Raw genomic sequence first — 16,750 nt, 5'->3', positions numbered from 1 at the left:
CAAATATCTGTGAATTGTTACCTAATTTTTCTTGCACTAAGTGGATGGAAAATGTTTATGGCTTATCATGTACCATCAAGAAAGCAAACTTTTGTTACGTAACATTTAATGGGACTCTTTACCCAGGGCAGCAGCATGCAATCAGATGATGGTTTATCTAAGTAAAGCTTTGCACTGTAGGAAGGAGTATTTTATGAGTTTACTATATAACATTATGTTAAGAATAAACACAAGTTGATGAATACAGTTATATTCTAGTTTTAGGAACCGATCTGCAGCCCTCACTCAAGAATAATCTCATTGACTTCAGTTGAAGTACTGATGTGAGTAACAGCTGTGGAATGGAGCTGTTAATTCTGAGGACATAAAATAGCTAAAGTAAGCAAAAGGAAATAATGTTTTCAGAATACTAAGAAAGCAATAGCCATATCTGTCATACACTGAAGAACCTGAGATTTTCCTCACAGCACAGGCTGACCCTGTCCATACCCCATCCTATACCTCCAATTGCAAAGAGAAACCAATCTAAATTAAAAACTGACATTTTTTCTCATGGAAAATATTGCAATTATATTCAGAGAATCTTGACAATGGCAGCACCCAAGAACTCTGTTTTGTATGGCTTGGCTAGCCTATCCTATTCAAATTACTTTCATGGTTGCAACATCAGCAGGCCATGACAGCACTGAAAATTCTGATGGCCATACTAGATGCCTGGGAAATCCCCTCCCAAAGACTCTGTCTCAGACCAAAGGCCTGGCATTAGGAAGTATGCCAATAACCCACAACACAGAGTGCAGCAGTTACATCAGATCATACATTTTTCAATGGCAAGATTTGGAATTCTGGCCCCATTCTCTCTTCCATATTAGCATACAGAGTAGAGCCTGTACTTGAGAAACAGAGGAATCCCATCTCTGTGAACTGCTCACCCCTTACATTTCCACCCCACAAAAACCTCTCCACAACTCTGCATGATTAAAGCCCCATGGAGGATGTAGCTTGAGGTGGAGGTCAGGGGAGCTAGGTTCGTGGAGTCAGCTGGGCTCCTATTGATTCTCCCCAGAACCTGTGCAGGAATATAATGTAAATTAATACAACCTAAGGCTATATTAACTTTGGCTGCTTTCCTCTTGCGCTGTGGAACTCCTCGTTTAGAAAGGATCCCAGGGACTACCATAGAAAGAGGAGCCCTGTGCAGCACAGCTCCTGCAAGAGACAAGCTTATGTAGGCCAGTAGGAGCCAGTGGGTCAGACAACAGGACAAAGGTTAGGGTAAGCTGAGCAGATGCCCCTTAAACACACCACACCACAGAACCACTAACCCAGGAACCTATCCTTGCAACAAAACCCGTTGCCTACTGTGTCCACATATCTATTCAGGGGACACCATCATAGGGCCTAATCACATCAGCCACACTATCAGAGGCTCGTTCACCTGCACATCTACCAATGTGATATATGCCATCATGTGCCAGCAATGCCCCTCTGCCATGTACATTGGTCAAACTGGACAGTCTCTACGTAAAAGAATAAATGGACACAAATCAGATGTCAAGAATTATAACATTCATAAACCAGTCAGAGAACACTTCAATCTCTCTGGTCACTTGATCTCTGACCTAAAAGTCGCAATATTACAACAAAAAGACTTCAAAAACAGACTCCAAAGAGAGACTGCTGAATTGGAATTAATTTGCAAACTGTATACAATTAACTTAGGCTTGAATAGAGACTGGGAGTGGATGAGTCATTACACAAAGTAAAACTAAGTAAAACTATTTCCCCATGTTTATTCCCCCCCGCCCTTTCTTCAGACGTTCTTGTTAACTGCTGGAAATGGCCCACCTTGATTATCACTACAAAAGGTTTTATTCCCCCCTACCCCGCCACCCGCGCTCTCCTGCTGGTAATAGCTCATCTTAAGTGATCACTCTCCTTACAGTGTGTATAATAACACCCATTTTTTCATGTTCTGTGTGTATATAAATCTCCTCACTGTATTTTCCACTGAATGCATCCGATGAAGTGAGCTGTAGCTCACAAAAGCTTATCCTCAAATAAATTGGTTAGTCTCTAAGGTGCCACAAGTACTCCTTTTCTTTTTGAGAATAGAGACTAACACGGCTGCTACTCTGAATACTAAAGGTGCGATACACAGGAGTGCTGGTAAGAAATGTATCTTTATTTTCTGGCTCCAGTTTCAGGAAATTGGTTGGGGTTACAAAAGACTATGCCCGTATCTCATGGCAGAGGTCACTGACTACAGAAGTTACTGTTACACCAAATCACCAGTAGAGACATTTAGGATGGAGAACAGCACAGATGACCTTCACATCCTTGACAGACAAAAAGATTATTCTGCCTCTAATTGGACATCTGTAAATAACAACTATCCCCTGAAACTCAAGAGCTTTGTGATAACACAGCCCTGTCTTGTTTACAAAACATTTCCTTCCACATTGGTATCCGTGGGAACTACAGGATGCTCAGTATCTCTGAAAATTAACCACTTTTATTTAGGTGCCTAAGTATAGATTTAAGAGCCTATTTCAGTAACTCATTCTGAAAGTACTTCCATAAGCTACATAATAAGGGAAAGAGGTTGCAGACAATAGTATTCCCACCCTAAGAGTTCAAAAGTCACATGATATACTCGGTGTCTCAAAATTCCCTATCTGTAAACATGGGGATAACATTAATCTACCTCACTGAGGTGATATGAGGATAAAATCTATTAATGATGGTGAGGCATTGAGATATGATGGTGACTGATGAGGGCTGTATAAGTAAACAGATCTCTTCCTTCCTGTCCCCATATTCTTCTTCCCTTTCTCTCAATCTTCTGCCATCCTACTATCTCCCTCTCTGCCCTCCACTCTCCCTCTTTGCCCCACATTCCCTTGTCCCCTCCACCTGTCCTACTCCTCTAGATTTGTATGTGTAGTTGTAGTGAATATGTTCTTTCCTGAACTCTCATATTCACTTGCTCGCAACAATCCTTCCCCTGTCCCCCTATTCACTGGCCCCATTGTCCTTTTTCTCTACAATCTCCCACACCACCATGAAATTCTCATATATGCCTCCATATGAGCCTGATCCCACATTGTCTCTCACTGTCCCCCTTTACATTCATGGTCCCCATTTCCTCTATATTCACCTGCCCCTCACTATGTGTTCTATTCCCTGAGACCACAGGGAAAAGTAAGCCATTTTTACTGTGGTCAGACTGGATTCAGACAGTGGCTGCCTAAACCAGGTGCAACTTCTTTCCTGTCTGCAACAGCTGCAGAGAAATGGTGGCCATTTTAATTGAGGGCAGCCTGAGCTCAGTTCCTCTGAAAAAATGGCAGATGACAGCCATTGTGAAAAGGGATAAAACTTCTCAAGTTTGCCCTTGATCATTCCTAGATCAGAAGACGGTTAATAACAAATCATGTTTATTATAATGAGATTCATGATAATTTCCAAAGGGTTGGCAACTTTGGGAGAACTGGTGCACCAGCCTGTGATGTATCATACTACATAACAAAAGAAGTGGATTGCCAATGTTTATATATGGGGGAGCTTTCCTGTGTTTTTATTAGGACCCTAGGCAACTGAGAAGTTAAATATTTATTTTACTATGAGATTATGGGCTCAAGCCTGCAAGGTGGTAAACAGCTGAAAGACACGGAACCCTGTACCTGGCTTTGAAATTACTGGGAGGGAAGGATGCTTGGCACCTTCCAGGAGGCGCTAATGACTTCAGAGAATCAGGCCATACGTAAAAATAAACACATACAAAGCCCTGTAGATACATGAATCTCCTGACATGCTACATCACAGTTACAGGCATATGATTCCAGCTGAAGAAGTACAGATACAGGTTTTCTTATTAATTTTTTCTATTTTCTGATTGAAGATTGTAAGTTAGCTGAAGCTACAGGCACGGCGGAGGGAGGGGGGAGTGGAAGGATAATGTACTGTATCCATATTCCTTTTCTTTTTGTATCCATATTGACAGTTTTCTAATTTTTTGCCAATTGTTGCTAAAATTACAGATGGCAATGTTTATGAAATGTATAATTCAAAGTACATTTGCCTAGATAGCCAAGTTAAAGATGCTTTATCCTCCCTAACAAATGTTGTACATCAATTGGCAAAATCCAAAGTACATAATGCAACCTGGGAAAGAAAAATAAATAATTTAATTCTCTCTAAATAAACATATTTTCTGTTCCCAAATAAGGAACTTGGCCTTCTTTCAAACCTTTGTAACTAATCAATTTAATCATTGGATGAAAAATTATATATCCAAATTCTTAAAAATTTACATTTTCCAACTATTTCCAAGGTCACATTGCTCACCAGTTGTTCAGTTTACCCAACTTTCATTTTGAGCAAAATCACATGATCTTTGTTTCATTAATATTTAATAGTAATTTAGATTGGACCGGATGATCTTAAAGCTCATTTAAATCAGCTTGAAGATAATATTAAGCTTTCTCCCAGCATAATCTACTACCACAAATGATTGAGTCATCTGCATATAAATGACAGCTGAATATGATAATGAAGTACAAAGATCATCAATATAGAGTGATAAATGCATCTGACTTAAGACAAATCCTTCAGGGACCCATTTATTCTGTTTTCAGTGGTAAAAGATGCACTGTTGCATTCAAGTATTCTAGACAAAACAAAGGATTTGGATCTTGAGATATAATATTTATCTTGCATGAAAGGAGGAAAAAACCCTCTAAATTATAGAACTCTCACTTTTCAAGTCTGGTAATTACAGTTCACACATATCTATTATCTTTTTTTTTTTTAAACTACAGACCTTGACTAACTGTAGTTTTTTAGATGTATGATTATATTTAAGAATACGTTTTATTTAGACCAGGCTTTTAATAAAATATATTTATGTTTTGCTAGATGGTAAGTTAAATCAGTTAGTTTTAATTACCAAATAAATCTGATACCCACTGGACAAATGTACCTGAATATAGTTAACAGTATGACACCCAAAGCTGTTCCTCCTGTAAAAATGTCTGCTGGGAGGACTTCAGGGAACCCCAACTGGTGATAAGGCTTCATTTAAAAAAATTAAATTGTCACATTTGCTAGGCTCATGGACCTAATGAAAGCCAATGCACAATTTTAAAGTCAATAAAAACAATTACACCAGTAAGAAACACTAATAAATACATTAAATCAGTCAAAAGCAGTCCAGGAGAAGGGAAGGGCTCATGCCAGTAGATACTGGTCTGAGGAAATTAGGATACATCACAGTACACCATTGGAGGAAATATAGTGAGGTGACACTAGAGTACTGGAACTCAGCACTCACACAGAGCTGAGCAAACAGATGCTGCAGAGAACACACCATGTTCCTTCTCAAACCGTTCCTTCCCACAGAAACAAATGCCAGGAGGAAGCTCAGGGAGGAAACCTCTGCAAAGATCCTTGCGGGGAACTTCTCCCACACTGTTATATCAATGGGAGGATTTTGTTTCTTCTATCCTAGGAACAGGCCAACTGGTTCACTCCTAAATATAGTGATTCCAAGGAGATCTGCAGGAGACCAAGGATATCTGTACAGAGGCCTCTGCACTAGTTCTGGCCCCTGTTGAGCCACCTTTTCCCTCACCGCTCTTTTTTGGGCCTGCCACCAGGTACATTACCTTGGTGAATCCCTCAGGACCCATAGTTGTATTATACATTTATCATAGCTCCGCAGGACTGAAGAGAATGCTGTGTGTGTTCTCCTCCATTTCTGTCCCACTCCTTCCATTGCCTATGCTCTGTCCCCTACACACAAAATGTACACACTCACAAAGGATTATGTGTTTGATACTGCAGAGTTGAAATTTTGAAATAATTTTTTTTAGTCTTATTAGGATTGCATGTAGCCTTATGAACTATTGGGTGCAATCCAGAAAGCTTTGTTAACTGAAGTTCAGAAGCAAGGCAAATTCTTTACAGAAACTATGGCAACAATACATACTGTATGCATTTACACATGAAGAAAGGGCTATAAATCGGTTTACCTCCAGAGTTATCAGCTCAGAATTTCTACGTATTTATTCTGGTGGATTCATCTGGTGTTTCTATTCAGATGTGCACATATACAGCAACTACTGCATGTATGCATTCTTTATTATATTAGGAATAGTACATGAAAAGTATGTTATTAAAACCCTATATGCAGTTCATGTGCCTTAGTACATTAAGACATGACATCAAAGACCAAATGCCCGTAGCACAAGAGATGAGACGTGTGTGCATGTGTGGGCCTGTGCGTATGTGCACATCTTCAAAATCACATATATTGAAAGGGTCTCTGGAATGCTGACGTACCAACCTTTGTTCTGAAACAGTCCTTGGGAGTGTGCTCTGTGTACTGTACTACGAATCAGATGAACACTATAGATGCTGTCATAAATATAAAGGGAAGGGTAAACCCCTTTGAAATCCCTCCTGGCCAGGGGAAAGCTCCTCTCACCTGTAAAGGGTTAAGAAGCTAAAGGTAACCTCGCTGGCACCTGACCAAAATGACCAATGAGGAGACAAGATACTTTCAAAAGCTGGGAGGAGGGAGAGGAACAAAGGGTCTGTGTCGGTCTGTGTGCTGCTCTTGCCAGGGACAGAACAGGAATGGAGTCTTAGAACTTTTAGTAAGTAATCTAGCTAGGTATGTGTTAGATTATGATTTCTTTAAATGGCTGAGAAAAGAATTGTGCTGAATAGAATAACTATTTCTGTCTGTGTATCTTTTTTGTAACTTAAGGTTTTGCCTAGAGGGGTTCTCTATGTTTTTGAATCTAATTACCCTGTAAGATATCTACATCCTGATTTTACAGGGGGGATTTCTTTATTTCTATTTACTTCTATTTTTTATTAAAAGTCTTCTTGTAAAAACTGAATGCTTTTTCATTGTTCTCAGATCCAAGGGTTTGGGTCTGTGGTCACCTATGCAAATTGGTGAGGCTTTTTATCCAACATTTCCCAGGAAAGGGGGGGTGCAAGTGTTGGGAGGATTGTTCATTGTTCTTAAGATCCAAGGGTCTGGGTCTGTAGTCACCTAGGCAAATTGGTGAGGCTTTTTACTAAACCTTGTCCAGGAAGTGGGGTGCAAGGTTTTGGGGAAGTATTTTGGGGGGAAAGACGCGTCCAAACAGCTCTTCCCCAGTAACCAGTATTAGTTTGGTGGTGGTAGCGGCCATTCCAAGGATAACGGGTGTAATATTTTGTACCTTGGGGAAGTTTTGACCTAAGCTGGTAAAGATAAGCTTAGGAGGTTTTTCATGCAGGTCCCCACATCTGTACCCTAGAGTTCAGAGTGGGGGAGGAACCTTGACATGGTGGCACAGTGGTGGGATTAACCTGAAATCATTTGAGATCCAGTTGAGATTTTTTGAACTAGAAATACAGATTTTAAAAAGGAAATTTTTTTTTCTTTGGAAAGAAAGTCCAGAAAGCAGCTTTGAAACTGAAAGCAGCTTGGTTTCTCTCTGCTTTGTGGCCAAGCAGAGACAAAAGGGGATTATCTTGTGAATTGCAGGTTTTCTTTGCCTGGAGGCAGGGTACTTAACTCCTGCAGGGAAATTCACAGTCTTCCAATCCAGGGGTTTTTTTTTCTTTTCTTCCTAAATGTAAATAGGGGGTGTGTGTTCTACCCATTTGCTTTTTCTTTGGGCTGGGTAAGCAGGTTTCCAAGCAGTTGGAGGTTTTTTGCTTTAATTTGGGCCCAGAGCAGGGACAAGGGAATTGTCTTTTTCTGTAGGCTGACAATCACTATCAGAGAATAGGTATTCTATTCCAGCACAGCAAAATTTTACAGCCAAGTTTTGTTTGTTTATTTCTAAACCTCGGGTGTAAAGTTAGTAAAAACAGAGAGGTTAGAATGGCAAAATCCGCGGCTCGACTACAGCTCGAATTAGCCAAATTTCAGGCTGAGGAAAGACAAAGGGAACATGAAAGACAGAACTCATGCAGCTGAAGAAGGAACAAGAAATGGAGGCAAGGAAGCATGTGGAGGAGGAGAGGGAAAAAGAGAGGAAGCATGTGGAGGAGATGGAGAGGATAAAGGCCCAGCAGAATATACCAACAAACCCTAGCAATCCTTCTCCAGGTACCACTTCCCATCCCAGAAAGTTCCCCACCTACAAGGCAGGTGATGATACTGAGGCCTTCTTAGAAAACTTCGAAAGGGCCTGCCTTGGGTACAACATCTCTGCTGACCAATACATGGTAGAGCTGAGGCCGCAGCTCAGTGGACCCTTAGCTGAGGTGGCAGCTGAAATGCCTAAAGAACACATGAACAAGTATGAACTGTTTAAATCCAAGGCGAGAGTCAGAATGGGGATAACACCCGAGCAGTCTCGTCGGAGGTTCAGAGCCCTAAGGTGGAAACCAGACATGTCATTTACCCGACATGCCTACCACATTGTGAAACATTGGGATGCCTGGATATCAGGAGCAAGTGTTGAATCTCCAGTAAATTTGCCCTTCCTAATGCAAATGGAACAATTCTTAGAGGGTGTTCCTGAGGAAATAGAAAGATACATCCTAGATGGGAAACCCAAAACTGTAATTGAGGCAGGAGAGATTGGAGCCAGATGGGTGGAGGTGGCAGAGAAGAAGAAAACTGGTCGCAGTTGGAGCGGAGACCAGAAGGGACCACCCCAGACCACACCCTATTACCGGGGGCCGCCCAAAGCCCCACCTACCTCCCAAAGAACCCTCCAGACCCCTTATCGTCCCACCACCCCGTTCTCCAGCAACCCTCCTCACCCCAGTGACCCGTCAGCTGGACGATGTTTTAAATGTAACGAGCTGGGGCATGTAAAGGCCAACTGCCCCAAGAACCCCAACAGATTACAGTTCATTGCACCGGAATCACACCAGAGGTCCTTAGGCCCAGATACCTCTCAGATACCCTTGGAGCGGAGGGAAACTGTGAGTGTGGGCGGGAAGAAGGTCACCGCGTGGAGGGACACCGGAGCACAAGTGTCAGCTATCCATGCTTCCTTAGTGGACCCCAATTTAATCAACCCAGAGATCCAAGTGACGATTCAACCCTTCAAGTCCAACTCTTTCAATTTGCCTACAGCCAAGTTGCCTGTCCAGTACAAGGGCTGGTCAGGAATGTGGACTTTTGCAGTCTATGATGATTATCCCATCCCCATGCTGTTGGGGGAAGACTTGGCCAATCATGTGAAGCAGGCCAAGAAGGTGGGAATGGTCACCCGCAGCCAGGCTAAACAAGCCGTGAGGCCTAGCTCTGTTCCGGAAACTTCTATCAGGACCCAGTCAGAGGTGATGGACCCGGACCCCAGGCCAATGTCTGCAACAGCAGTAGTGGATCCAGTCCCAGAGACCCAGACGGAACCAGTCCCAGAACCGGAACCAGCCAAACAACCAACACCAGACCCCGTGCCAGCACTGAATCCAGTACTTGCAACCTCAACACCAGAGGGCCCCACCGAACCTGAACTGACAGCAGCCGATAACCCGACCCAAGAGGCTCAGCCGGAGCCTGAATCCCAACATAGTGCACCAGCGGAGAGCGGTTCACAGTCAACAGAAACAGCTCCATCCCCTATATCGCTTCCAGAGGGACCAAGCCTAGGTCCACAATCCCATGAGGAACTGATGTCTCCAGCATCAAGGGAACAGTTCCAGACCGAACAGGAAGCAGATGAAAGCCTCCAGAGAGCTTGGACGGCGGCACGGAGCAACCCACCGCCTCTCAGCTCTTCTAATCGATCCAGGTTTGTTGTAGAAAGAGGACTTTTATACAAGGAAACTCTTTCTGGTGGACACCAGGAAGACTGGCATCCTCAGAGACAGTTGGTAGTTCCAACTAAATACCGGGCCAAGCTCTTGAGCTTAGCCCATGATCACCCTAGTGGCCATGCTGGGGTGAACAGGACCAAAGACCGTTTGGGGGGGTCATTCCACTGGGAGGGAATGGGCAAGGATGTTTCTACCTATGTCCAGTCTTGTGAGGTGTGCCAAAGAGTGGGAAAACCCCAAGACCAGGTCAAAGCCCCTCTCCAGCCACTCCCCATCATTGAAGTTCCATTTCAGCGAGTAGCTGTGGATATTCTGGGTCCTTTTCTGAAAAAGACACCCCGAGGAAAGCAGTACATACTGACTTTCATGGATTTTGCCACCCGATGGCCGGAAGCAGTAGCTCTAAGCAACACCAGGGCTAAAAGTGTGTGCCAGGCACTAGCAGACATTTTTGCCAGGGTAGGTTGGCCCTCCGACATCCTCACCGATGCAGGGACTAATTTCCTGGCAGGAACTATGAAAAACCTTTGGGAAGCTCATGGGGTAAATCACTTGATTGCCACTCCTTACCATCATCAAACAAATGGCATGGTGGAGAAGTTTAATGGAACTTTGGGGGCCATGATACGTAAATTCGTAAATGAGCACTCCAATGATTGGGACCTAGTGTTGCAGCAGTTGCTCTTTGCCTACAGAGCTGTACCACATCCCAGTTTAGGGTTTTCCCCATTTGAACTTGTATATGGCCGTGAGGTTAAGGGGCCATTGCAGTTGGTGAAGCAGCAATGGGAGGGATTTACACCTTCTCCAGGAACTAACATTCTGGACTTTGTAACCAACCTACAAAACACCCTCCGAACCTCTTTAGCCCTTGCTAGAGAAAACTTACAGGATGCTCAAAAAGAGCAAAAAGCCTGGTATGATAAACATGCCAGAGAGCGTTCCTTCAAAGTAGGAGACCAGGTCATGGTCTTAAAGGCGCTCCAGGCCCATAAAATGGAAGCATCGTGGGAAGGGCCATTCACGGTCCAGGAGCGCCTGGGAGCTGTTAATTATCTCATAGCATTCCCCACCTCCAACCGAAAGCCTAAGGTGTACCATATTAATTCTCTAAAGCCCTTTTATTCCAGAGAATTAAAGGTTTGTCAGTTTACAGCCCAGGGAGGAGACGACGCTGAGTGGCCCAAAGGTGTCTACTACGAAGGGAAATGTGGTGGTGGTGTGGAAGAGGTGAACCTCTCCATGACCCTTGGGCGTATGCAGCGACAGCAGATCCAGGAGCTGTGCACTAGCTACGCACCAACGTTCTCAGCCACCCCAGGACTGACTGAACGGGCATACCACTCCATTGACACAGGTAATGCTCACCCAATTAGGGTTCAACCTTACCGGGTGTCTCCTCAAGCTAAAACTGCTATAGAACGGGAGATCCAGGATATGTTACAGATGGGTGTAATCCGCCCCTCTGAAAGTGCATGGGCATCTCCAGTGGTTCTAGTTCCCAAACCAGATGGGGAAATACGTTTTTGCGTGGACTACCGTAAGCTAAATGCTGTAACTCGCCCAGACAACTATCCAATGCCACGCACAGATGAACTATTAGAGAAACTGGGACGGGCCCAGTTCATCTCTACCTTGGACTTAACCAAGGGGTACTGGCAGGTACCGCTAGATGAATCTGCCAAGGAAAGGTCAGCCTTCATCACACATCTCGGGCTGTATGAATTTAATGTACTCCCTTTCGGGCTGCGAAATGCACCCGCCACTTTCCAAAGACTTGTAGATGGTCTCCTAGCGGGATTAGGAGAATATGCAGTCGCCTACCTTGACGACGTGGCCATATTTTCGGATTCCTGGGCAGACCACCTGGAACATCTACAAAAAGTCCTTGAGCGCATAAGGGAGGCAGGACTAACTGTTAAGGCTAAGAAGTGTCAAATAGGCCTAAACAGAGTGACTTACCTTGGACACCAGGTGGGTCAAGGAACTATCAGCCCCCTACAGGCCAAAGTGGATGCTATCCAAAAGTGGCCTGTCCCAAAGTCAAAGAAACAGGTTCAATCCTTCTTAGGCTTGGCTGGTTATTACAGACGATTTGTACCGCACTACAGCCAAATCGCTGCCCCACTGACAGACCTAACCAAAAAGAAACAGCCAAATGCTGTTCAGTGGACCGGAAAGTGTCAGAAGGCCTTTAACAAGCTTAAAGCGACACTCATGTCTGACCCTGTACTAAGGGCCCCAGACTTTGACAAACCGTTCCTAGTAACCACAGATGCATCCGAGCGTGGTGTGGGAGCAGTTTTAATGCAGAAAGGACCTGATCAAGAATTCCACCCTGTAGTGTTTCTCAGCAAAAAACTGTCTGAGAGGGAAAGCAACTGGTCAGTCACTGAAAAAGAATGTTATGCCATTGTCTACGCTCTGGAAAAGCTACGCCCATATGTTTGGGGACGGCGTTTCCACCTGCAAACCGACCATGCTGCACTAAAGTGGCTTCACACCGTCAAAGGAACTAACAAAAAACTTCTTCGGTGGAGTTTAGCTCTCCAAGATTTTGATTTCGACATCCAACACATCTCAGGAGCTTCTAACAAAGTGGCTGATGCACTCTCCCGTGAAAGTTTCCCAGAATCAACTGGTTAAAATCGTCCTTGAGATGTGGAAAATATTGTTAGTCTTTATGTACTTGGTAGTATATTTAGAGATGCATGTGTCTTATTAACTCTGTTTTCCTAGAGCTCCAGGAAGAAATCCCAGCCAGTGTTTCACCCTAGCTGAGATTTGGGGGGCGTGTCATAAATATAAAGGGAAGGGTAAACCCCTTTGAAATCCCTCCTGGCCAGGGGAAAGCTCCTCTCACCTGTAAAGGGTTAAGAAGCTAAAGGTAACCTCGCTGGCACCTGACCAAAATGACCAATGAGGAGACAAGATACTTTCAAAAGCTGGGAGGAGGGAGAGGAACAAAGGGTCTGTGTCGGTCTGTGTGCTGCTCTTGCCAGGGACAGAACAGGAATGGAGTCTTAGAACTTTTAGTAAGTAATCTAGCTAGGTATGTGTTAGATTATGATTTCTTTAAATGGCTGAGAAAAGAATTGTGCTGAATAGAATAACTATTTCTGTCTGTGTATCTTTTTTGTAACTTAAGGTTTTGCCTAGAGGGGTTCTCTATGTTTTTGAATCTAATTACCCTGTAAGATATCTACATCCTGATTTTACAGGGGGGATTTCTTTATTTCTATTTACTTCTATTTTTTATTAAAAGTCTTCTTGTAAAAACTGAATGCTTTTTCATTGTTCTCAGATCCAAGGGTTTGGGTCTGTGGTCACCTATGCAAATTGGTGAGGCTTTTTATCCAACATTTCCCAGGAAAGGGGGGGTGCAAGTGTTGGGAGGATTGTTCATTGTTCTTAAGATCCAAGGGTCTGGGTCTGTAGTCACCTAGGCAAATTGGTGAGGCTTTTTACTAAACCTTGTCCAGGAAGTGGGGTGCAAGGTTTTGGGGAAGTATTTTGGGGGGAAAGACGCGTCCAAACAGCTCTTCCCCAGTAACCAGTATTAGTTTGGTGGTGGTAGCGGCCATTCCAAGGATAACGGGTGTAATATTTTGTACCTTGGGGAAGTTTTGACCTAAGCTGGTAAAGATAAGCTTAGGAGGTTTTTCATGCAGGTCCCCACATCTGTACCCTAGAGTTCAGAGTGGGGGAGGAACCTTGACAGATGCTTCTGCTGCTAGACCCTAAGGCTCTAGCACATGATGGGTACCAAATAACATGGTCTGCAACCACCACATTCCAACCACCACATTCCTCCCATAGTCCGCAGACTCCCTGTCCCTATAGCTCATTCCTTACTAACTGCCTTCCAATTGCCACAGAATCCTCCCTCTCCTTGTGACCTCTATCCCTCATGAGCAGGAGGAAGAGAGCCACAGCAGATTCATTTTCATCAGATTCATCACACTGTTATCTGGTTGTTAAAGTTCCAAGCATACAAACCTTTCCTCACACCTTTAAGTTGATTCTGCTTGCAGGAGTAGGCCCTTAGTTCATAAGAATATGCAATGTGCTCAGTGTCTCTGGGCGCATGGATTCTGCTCCTGTATCCACTGAATTCCATGGGAGTAAGATCAGGTCCATGTAGATTGTCAAATGTCACACATCTCATGTGACCCTCCATGTTGAGGAATGCTGATAGACAGTGTGTGAGAACCTATGGTGTAGACACGGGAGTGGGACTCAGAAGATTTTGTTTCAATGGCTAGTTCTATCACAGATTTCCTAGGTGGTTTGCAAACCTAGAGGTAAACATGTAACAGAAAAGACCAGGAATTCTGTTTGGGCCATGCTAATTTTAGAATGGCAGCAATACATCCAGGAGATATCAGAGAAACAAGCTGAATGCAGGATTGGTGAGAGGGAGGCAGATTATGAGGAAAGATTTTGAAAAAAGATGTAGTTTTATTTAACGTATGAACAGTTTTCTTTAAAAATTAAATCTTTAAAATAGATTCTTTACTTTTTTTAAAAAAAGAAAAGTAAAATTGTGTTAGTGTATTGGTTTCATTACCAATAAGTGATGTTACTGGCTGAGGGTTGGATTTATACTTTAGAAAGATGGCCATCAGCTTGCATTCTTGAGCTGTAGGTATCACATCAAACTAGGTCCCTCCTGAAACCTGACAACCATACCAAACCCTGGAGCCCTACTCTTCCACTGCAGGATAAAAGTAATTGTCATTGAGTTCAATATGAGCAATTCATATCCTACAGCATAACATCCCAGTTAGGTATAAGGGTTAGGGATCCCTGTACTGCCAAAAGCTTTATGGGAAATAAAATAGATGCAATGCAAAAGCCAGGGGAATGAGAGTGTCTATGATGACGATAACAGCAAAATAGGGTTACAAACTAGCTATGGGTCAAGTCATAAAAGGCAAGTGAGTGTTTAAAGGCCCTGATACCACAAGGAGACCTTGAGAAGAAGTGTCAGGCAGGAGAATATGAAAACACAAGTTATTCTTTGGGGAAAAGAAAGGAGACTGTGCTAAATTGAACAGCTTCACTGAATACAAAATAAAAATGAGAGAGAAGGAAATAGCTGAATAGAAAAAATAATGAATCATAGGCTGGTTTTACAGCTCGTGTGCTTGCTTTTTTTATTTCCATAAAACAGAAGTTTGTCCTGGAAAATAATGGCAGAAAAGAAAGGCTATCAAGTTTTGCCAAATGAAGTACACTGCAAGGGCATTCAAGTGAGTAAAATTTGCTTTCAGCTATCTTATCATGTAACCACTAACTTGTTTTTATTTCAAATGGCCTACAACAGGTGCCAAAGTCTGCACAAAGTGTATTTCGTACCTTGTAACAGCTGTGAATAGTACACACTGAAATACTAAAGAAATGTAACATGACAAGAATCTCATATGGCCCAGGGCAGGTTCAGAATTTAAAATATTTCCTTGTCTTGAAGTTAAATTGGGTCTCCATGATATTTGTTCTGTAACTTAATACCAAAAGATTTTGAAAGATGTATATAGATAGAGGAATAGAAAGAGCTGTTTATAGGAACCTGCAACATTTGTGACATGAACAGACAGCTATAGCTACTGGGAATGGGCTACAGTTTTTCCTGCACTGTTGATACTTTCTGCAAAATTTGTTAGAATGGGTTAGAATTGTTAGAATACTCCCAGAACACAACTGGGCAATTTAATGCAACTGCACTATTGGTTAAAATGTTTCTATAGTGTCTAACAACTTCACTTGATTGATGGATTTCTATTGCAATGTGCAAACTGTGACATGGATTCAGAATCATGAAAGGGAGTCATTAGGTGGGGGAGTTTGTTATGAAAGAGCAAGTTTAAAAAAAGGTATACAACCTTAACTCTGCCCTTTTATGTGTAATCAATTATGACAGGTCCTTTCATTATGTTACCATAACACTAGGTAAAATTACTTTTCATCAAATAAATTGTGTTTGGGTGTAATATATACTGTATGAGCCAGCTAACTCCTCAGCTGGTATAAATGGCATAGTTCCATTGACTTTAATGGAGCTATGCTGATTTGTGTCACTTGATGATCGCTGTGTATACACTGTATATTGCTCCATATATACATATGCCAAAATGAATTTAAAGGCCAAATTACAAACCTAACTAAAATTAGGTTTTGTAATGAAAATGTGGTCAGGCACTTACAGTAGTAGTTTAAGTAGTACCAGTGCTGGGAACCAGCAGGTTAAAGAAACTAGAACTGCAGCTTTTTCTAATTAATCAAGTGAGAACAGCAGAAAGAGTTGAGGATGAAGTAAGTGGCCGAAGGCGTGAACAAGAAGATCAACAATCTTTATCCAGAAGCCAGTAGGCTTCACAGAAATGGCTACTGGTATGCAATCTAATATGAAAAAGATACCTATTATTTCAGGGTAATCTCAGTAACCTGAGGAGATTTATTTACAGTTTTCAGTTCAAAGCAACTAAATGTCATCATATCAATAAAGCCTTTACAGAAATACCATAGATGCATACCCCAGTAACTCACCTCTTTCGCTAGAAGGCTCTCCCAAAGCAAGAAGACTGACACGCACATGTTTTTTGGTTGTTGTTTTTTAAAGTAAAAAAGCTGCTTCCCTTATCAGATGTGGTGAAATTTTAATAATCAACACATGTCCTCAGAGGCATAAAGGGAGAAATTTATGTATATAACCATCTATCTGTATGTGTATCTGTTTATATGACATTTGATCCCTTTAACCTAAAAACTGTAAATAAATCTTGGCAGTATACTGAATAACCTTTAGTGTTAAATATAATGAATAACTAGTTTCATAGATCAAGCTTCTTATAATGTGATGAATGTGATTTTAAATGCATCACATTCATGCTCTAATCACATTCATGCTCTGCAAATAAAGGATCAGTGGCTACTTTCATAATAAACATAATTTAGAAAGGGA

At 42.5% G+C, this 16,750-nt stretch overlaps 1 long non-coding RNA gene across 1 annotated transcript in view; it reads right to left on the bottom strand.

The window, feature by feature from the left end:
• Window positions 1–16,750, bottom strand: part of LOC125635569 (uncharacterized) — a 203,171-nt gene that overhangs the window by 45,587 nt on the left and 140,834 nt on the right. The gene's annotated exons all lie outside the window — the stretch shown is intronic.

The sequence above is a fragment of the Caretta caretta genome, chromosome 4 (assembly GCF_965140235.1).
Source record: "Caretta caretta isolate rCarCar2 chromosome 4, rCarCar1.hap1, whole genome shotgun sequence".
In the NCBI taxonomy this organism is placed as follows: domain Eukaryota; kingdom Metazoa; phylum Chordata; order Testudines; family Cheloniidae; genus Caretta; species Caretta caretta.
The sequence above is the reverse complement of the archived record's forward strand: the minus strand, read 5'-3'. Positions and strand labels throughout refer to the sequence as shown.